Here is an 8,212-nt window from a genome sequence, read left to right on the forward strand (position 1 = left end):
AGACCCCGGAGAAATATCAAACTCGAATGCCATCTCTGGCATATATAATTGTTCAAGGAATGCCATTGGAACTTCAGGTTAAAACATTGTTTTATCTAGATTTCAGAATGTTCATAGTCATGGTTAATTATGTATTTTAGATAATTGTGTACAGACTGAGTGCTACTTGCCCGGTTATGACTTAACAAAGATTGACAATGGTAATCTGATTACTTTTGTATAAAAATGATTTTTTTTCATAATAATTATTAAAGGTGTGAGTGTCTGGACATTAACAGAGCTGGACTGTCAATGCTTCTGTACCAAAATCAGGAGAAATACTTCATTAAATTTAACACACAAAAAAAGAGTGAAGGCAGTAAACAATTACCATTATTAGTTACCTTCATATTGTTATTTATCTGTTTAATCATAATGACAATTCAGATCTAAACTTTTTCCGACACTTTTTCTCCATTTTAAATATTTCTTTTATCCTTTCATTTTCTATCTTTTCCTTTAATCTCTTCATTATCTGTTTTAACAATGATTTATCCTTTAAAAAAATGAAGTTTTGTATTGTCACCAAGTGCTGAATTGTATGATTGGTATACGGTCGATGGTAATTGCTGGTGCTTTGATTCTTCTAAACAAGTAATTCTAAGAAAAAATCTTGTTGGCTTCTCAGGGATTTTCAATTGTCCTTCCACGAATGTTATTGTTAATGGTTTTGATCAGGATGGTACGTTCATTAGTTTCATGACATTTATAAGATTTACAAATTGGAAAGCAAAAATGATTCGCCCATGCCTCGTTGAATTACAAGACATAGAGAGAGCCTGTTCTAGCGTACGCCCAGCCCCCTAGTCTGTCCTAGTCATAGCGCTTGGCCCATAAAGTGTCTTAACCTAACCTAACCCTAAAATATTTACTAATCTCACTCTTTTTTTAATTCAACACGGCAAGTGCACGTAACTTCCTTGGGTTACTACCTAATTGAAATGTTCTAGATTGTTCTGGAGTTAAATACTGTTCTGCTGAAAATAAAGTAGAAGGTAACTTTAACTTATAGTGATAGTCATAGATAGGATTTGATAATAAGATAATAGAGTAGAAGGTAACTTTAACTTATAATAATAAGATAATAACTAAAATGGTAAATATGTTATGTAATGAGTTATGATCAAGGTTGCCTATTTATGCATAATTTTGCATATTTATTTTATTTTGTAAAACTATATATTTGAAATATTTAAACAGATTAAAAATTCCCCATATATATACATTTATGTTGAAATATCTTTGTGTGTGAATAAATCTTTATAATATATATGATATACTAATTAAAAACAGTCATGCTCCCAGAGTAGTATCTGAAAAGATTGAATTAAAAGTTTAATTCTCTCACCCCAAACCACATTTCATTGTGAAATATTTCAGTTTCGGGAATCAATACTTACGAACTGTGTGGATGCCAATGCAGTAAAATCAGGTAAATATAAATTATTTTTATATAAATTTTGGAATTAAGTGCCTTTTGTTAAAAACTAATAAAAAAATATTTTATTCAGATTGTTGTTTTTTTATTATCAAAGAAGTTAATAATTACAAGCATTAAATACTTGATACTGAAATTTCTTCTCAAGAAATAAAAAAACTTTAGGATTTACACCTGGGTTTACTCTTTTTATTGTAATAAACAAGGAATTATATTATTTGCTTCAATTTTCAATTTTCAATTTGTTTATTATAGATTAATCATCCCATCCCCGTGTGAAACACATTCTCTATAAATGTATTTAAGGACCTGTACAGATTTTTTCTGGATTCAAAATCAAACATGTTTTCTGGTAGAACAACACTCTACTATTACTGTTGAACGCCAGGTGGCTACATACCCTTGTCCAGAAACCACAACTACAACTACAACTACAACTACAACTACAACTACAACTACAACCACAACCACAACTTCAACTACAAATACAACTACAACTACAACCACAACTTTAAATACAACCCGCACTTCAACTACAACCTCTACCAAAACCACAACTACAACTACAACAACAACTACAACAACAACTGCAACTGCAACTACAACCACAACCACAACCACAACTTCGACTACAAATACAACTACAACTACAACCACAACTTTAAATACAACCCGCACTTCAACTACAACCTCTACCAAAACCACAACTACAACTACAACCTCAAAACCAACTATAACTACAACCTCATTTACAACCTCATCTAAAACCACAACCTCAACTACAACCGCAACTAAAACCTCAACCACAACCACAACCACAACCACAACTACAACTTCAACCTCAACTACAACATCATCTACAACCACAAAATCATCTACAACCACAACCTCAACTACAACCTCAACCTCAACTACAACCTCAACTACAACCTCATCTACAACCGCATCCTCAACTTCAACCTCAACCACAACCACAACCACAACTACAAATACAACTACAACCTCAACTACAACCTCAACAAAAACTACAACCACAACCTCAACTACAACCACATCTACCACCAAAAAGAAACGTTGTAAGTATGAATAATTGAATAAAAATATTAAATTAACAGCCCTAAATTGTCTAAAACAAATATGCCTGATACAAACAAATTGCTTAAAAAAATTAAGATGTGTCTGCATGTTTTTGATTTTTACAAGCAATACCTACTTAACTAAAATTATATAATTTTGTCATAATCCCTGACTGATTTTTTGCGTTTAAATTTGTGGAAAGTGAGCAAAAATGTGTATTTTTCACATAATAAATTTACAGAACAATTATTGAATGCCATTTTTGTTTCAACTCTTTTTCAACTACAATCTTTTTCGTTTTGTCATATATATTATATATATATTATATATAAAATAGTTTTAAAAGAATATATTTAAACCATTCACATTTCATAATACAAGAATTTATAAATCTTTTCTACAATAATCAAATATAAATATCATTAGATATCATTAAATATATTAATTGATCATGTCAAACTAAACTGTAGCAATGATCATTAAATTTATAATTAAATGATTATTTATCATGAATATTGATCTAAAAAATGAAAATAGCTATTTGTCTTTTAAATAATTGTTACACATTACTACCAATATGAGATCATTATATAATAATGTTCATTTATTATGCTTTTCTTCAATAAATTATCATATTACAACCCTGACCGAGTCATAAGAAAAATTAGCTGGATTTATATTTAACCAGGTTTATAATAGTATACTTATACATACATATACCTATTAGTAATAATCAAAGTGCTTTGTGTTGTCTATGGATTAAAAAAAAATTAAAAAGAGTTTAGCCTAAGTCAACCCCCTGGAGTACCCATGGGTTCCCTACAAGGAGAATAGAATATATATTAGAGTGGAGTTTAGACAATCCATCGGTATGAATTTTGTCAGTCCTTTTCAGCCTGAAAGGGAGTTCAAAGTGTACAAATCATGTAAATGTTCACAAATTATATGCAGTAGAGTACATTAATACAGTATGTTCCCTAGAATATCAATTTCAATTTTCGAATTTTTTAAAGCAGTTAAATAAACTTTATAAAATGAATTAGATGAATAAAAATATCATTTGATTTAAAGTTATACCGGAAAATCATCGTTTGTAAAGTGAAAGGCATAGAGTCATTGGTCAATTATGAAACCAGCCTATTTCAAAATTTGGTTTTCTTTTAATATTAATTTTAGAATTTCTATAAAATGATGTTCCAGGGTCCAAAAGGTTATATAGCGCAAATATGTGAAAAATGGCTGTTTTACACTTTTTTCTAGTAAATTCCACTCTAATATATATTCTATTCTCTTTGGTTTTCTAACAAATATTCAGCGAATTCGGTCCAGCCGGCCAGATATAGTAAACACATACCATGTACATTGTACATGTACAGTGGTCGGCGTTTATAACGGGCAGCCGTAGTACATTTGAATTTCCGAGCCGGGTCAACCTTTCCATTCCCAGTTTGTACTGTACCTAGCTCTATGAACAGGACTAGCCGGTGCAACAAGGTTGACGCGGTCAGACTTTATGGCGTCATATAGGTTGAATTTACTTTTACTAAAGGGGCAGAGGTGCGTGTTATATTAATACAATGATGATGACACAAAGAAAAGTTGTTAATTGAAAGCCTCTCTTTATTTCTATGTTTATATGTATGTAATCAAAAATTTAAATCAAAAGTATTATGAGAGCAAAGAGCTTTATAACATAGATGGAGATACTCGACACAACCAAGTCAGATTGAATTTTTACTCAATCGCCTTTTGGTCTGTAACTTAACTATATCTGTTATTAATTTACAGAGTTGACATTAATAAATAATACCTTCCCTCCTACCCTAAACTCTCTACTCATGAAATTGTGTTATTTAAATTTTAAAATACGATGATAAGTTGCAGTTAAGAGTTTATTTCAATTTGCCTGGAGAATCAGCGAAAAGAAGGAGTTGCATGATTTGACATTATTTTGACACACCCAAACCAAACCCACGCCTATAGGGATGGACATCGTTGTTTCTTTATTAATTCAAGTGATTGATTATTACTTTCCCAACTGTAGAATATCCAAAGAAATTGAGTCTTTGCAACAAATCCCAATTTTCTAATAAATATATATCTACAACCAAATTATATAAACCTTTGACATTTCAAACTTTGATTGTTTAATATAACAAAAGTCATAGTTTGAAATATTTAAGGTCTACAACATTGGGTTGTTAAGATATAGGGATTTAAAAATCAGAGTTTGTGACAAAGACTCAATTCCTTTAGAGGAAATTTCTCAAATGATAAATATCCTAATTATTAAATGTAAAATATCCCAAAATGAAAGTTCCCAAATATACAATATTCCAATTTATAGTAAACTTCCCAAAATATCCCAATAAGGAAACTCTCCAATGTTCAAAATACCAATTAGCTATAGAACTTCTCAAATGTAAAATATTGCAAATATGAACTTCCCAAATGTACAATATCCCAATAAGGAAACTCTCCAATGTTCAAAATACCAATTAGCTATAGAACTTCTCAAACGTAAAATATTGCAAATATGAACTTCCCAAATGTACAATATGAAAGTGGCAATTTCCCAAATGTACAATATTCCTAATTAAAACTTTCAAACTATTCAATATTACAAATTATACTTTTTTCCATGTCAATAACTAATTGAATAAATAACTTTTCATTCACACACAATGCATAGCTAAGTTACATGGTTACCCACATAGGATGAACGTTTAATTTACTTTAAAGGACGAATTTTGTCTTTGCTCTCAATGTTTGATGGGTTTCGCTTGGGAGAGACACCTAGCAGCAAAAAATCGTCATTTAAAGCAAATTCTATGTAAAAAAAAAATTTAAAAAAATATTATGAAATATCAACAGTTTACAAATGCATCAAATTGAAATCGACATTTGTAGATTGTAATATCTTAACGATTAATTTTAAATTTAATTGAACAATTTACAATCTCGAGTGAAAAATGCAACTTGGTGAATTTTAATGCGTCCTCTTCGTTGTGAGACGTTTTTAACCATTTTCTCCTTATAAACGTAACAAATAAAATTAAAATTAGAAACAATTAATATCGAATTCAATTCGATATCACCCTATCTATAGCCCCTTATATAATGACGATCAACATTTTAATAAAATAAATTGTGATCCCAAACTTTTCTTTTCGTTCAGGATATATGGAGTTCGATGCCCAGATCTATCCCCATCACCTATATTTATATAATCATTATTCATCTAGAAATATTATTCCAAATATTAATCTTAGTGAGCAGGGGGGCGCTGATTTAATCAATTATATGATTAAAATCTAAACATGAATACTGATGTGTTCTTAAATCTAAATTTATCAATGGAGCGCTTTAGGTATTCAAATTTAGATTACAGGGCCCAAGCTGAGCATGGGTATATATATATAAACCTGCATAGATGGCCGATATCAAAAACAACTGGAATAAATATAGAAACTCAAGAGCTGAAATTGAAATACTACAAATTGCCTGATCAGCATCTCAAAATTGCATATTAACCCTCCTGGGGNATGCAGCTAATTGAATGAGCTAAACAGGACAGCCAGGAAACAAGAAGATTGGAAAATGAGTATCTGCATTCTGCATTAAATACATGTATCAATTAATTTGTTTCATAAAAAAATTATAAATAAATAAAGTGATAAAGTTAAAAATATATACTAGAGTACAGTGCTCCTGAAAAACATATTTAAAAAAACCTGGATTAACACTATTTTTGGAAATAGACTCCTATCATGAACCCTAAGTCTAGTTGGTTCAATGTGTATTCCTGTGCTCCCTATAAAATATTTTTTTTATTTTGACGGAGAAAAATATAATTTTCTGTTAAAATTTGTTGATAAGATTTGAAAATGGCTGGGTCTTAGAAAACTAAATTTACCATGTCCAAAATTGAATCATGAAAGGTCACATAAGACCCGTTAAAAGTCCCTTTAAGTTAAGGATAATGAAGTGCCCAGTGCGCGCGCGCACGCGCGCATGAATACCTATAAGCTTGACGTATGAAGATGAATTAGGGTAAAGTGGAAAGATCGGCTGATAAAGGAAATATTGACGAATACGATCTTAAAGGGACTGATGTGGGAATTTCACGTGACACTTTCTTTCTTATTGAACAATGATTTCGAAGTTTTCCTATCATTTAACGTGCTTAATTCTGACAATCTCATATATTTTTCTGAAGAAAAAATATGTTACCCACAATTCAGAAAAATTATTTTTAAATCGGACAAGCTATTCAATAAACGGAGAACCACCTGATATGACGACTACAGTCTCTTTAATTCTGGTCAAAACTGAAAAGTATAGATTGTAAAGATACATAACAATATTTACATACAGGGTGTTACAATAAACATGAAAATATAATCTGCATACAGGGTGTTTCAATAAACATGAAAATATAATCTGCATACAGGGTGTTACAATAAACATGAAAATATAATCTGCATACAGGGTGTTTCAATAAACATGAAAATATAATCTGCATACAGGGTGTCCCAATAAACATGAAAATATAATCTGCATTTTGGAAATTCCAAGACTTATTTGTTTACCTTGAATAAAATGATTAATGCATTGATGCAGGAAAGATGCAGTGTGGATCAAAAACAACATGGAAAAGTTGTTCCATCCTATTTTTGTGACACCATGTATGTCCATGGTGTTTACCCAAAATAAAATGAATATTGATGAATATCTATGTGTAGGAAATACTGCCTAAGTATAATAGATTGATATTCCTGAGAAGGTTGTGACTGATTAGATGTATATCTAGGCTAGATCCAGGCTATTACACTTTACAGCATTTATATATTTCAGGCCTTCCCGAATATAAAGTTGTTTTCTCCATCCTCCTACCCCCCACCCCCTTCCCCATCCACTACGTCCCGAAGACGTCTACACTTAGGGGGGGGGATAACTTTTTTCTTTCCACTTTTCCCGTTTTCGTCCCCAAACCCCTCACTACTAGGCTGTTATTGATGTCCACACCCCCGCACTCAAGTTTTTATTGATCCATGCTTTATGAGAAGTAAGAGCGTAGCGCAGAGTTGTGCAGTGTGTTCCCAAAACATGAAAAAACATACAGTAAGAACCAGAAAACTCTGTAAGAGGAAGACGACATTTAGACTCAACTTATGACTTTAAATAGTCCAATTAACATGACACAAAACAATTGTGCAGTGTAAACAGACCCATTTCAATCAATATAAGTGCAGATTTAATAAATTATCAGATACTTAACCTGTTTGATTTATAATAACATCAAATACACTTAAGTATAGCCTTAATGTCGTCTTCATATTCAACAGTGTTCTGGTTCTCAAGCTGTATGATATTTAATATCCTAAAATAGCCTTTAAAGTAGTGAAAAGTCATTTTATACTTAATACTAAGAATAATCAATAATTTGTACGTACAGTTTTTTTAACGATGAGTCAAATCCAATAAAAGAAACTGTAGTTTGGATGGACTTTCTTTCATGTAAATTCTCAATTAATTGAAGTTTAGTTGGTCAAATTGAAGTTTAGTTGGTCAAATTTAAGTTTAGTTGGTCAAATTGAAGTTTAGTTGGTCAAATTGGAGTTTAGTTGGTCAAATTGGAGTTTAGTTGGTCAAATT

General features: G+C 30.9%; 1 long non-coding RNA gene across 2 annotated transcripts; it reads left to right on the plus strand.

Annotated features, from left to right (window-relative positions):
* Nucleotides 1-2: 2 nt before the first annotated feature.
* On the plus strand, nucleotides 3-2,045 carry LOC111715532 (uncharacterized). Of its 2 annotated transcripts, none has more exons than XR_002768246.1 (6): nucleotides 3-77; nucleotides 141-200; nucleotides 255-721; nucleotides 990-1,034; nucleotides 1,420-1,471; nucleotides 1,784-2,045. It is a non-coding gene; the product is annotated as an uncharacterized LOC111715532 (long non-coding RNA). The 2 variants fall into 2 exon arrangements; XR_002768247.1 differs by having other exon boundaries at nucleotides 255-633.
* Nucleotides 2,046-8,212: the final 6,167 nt, after the last annotated feature.

This window comes from Eurytemora carolleeae, unplaced genomic scaffold (assembly GCF_000591075.1).
Source record: "Eurytemora carolleeae unplaced genomic scaffold, Eaff_2.0 scaffold1797, whole genome shotgun sequence".
Lineage (NCBI taxonomy): Eukaryota > Metazoa > Arthropoda > Copepoda > Calanoida > Temoridae > Eurytemora > Eurytemora carolleeae.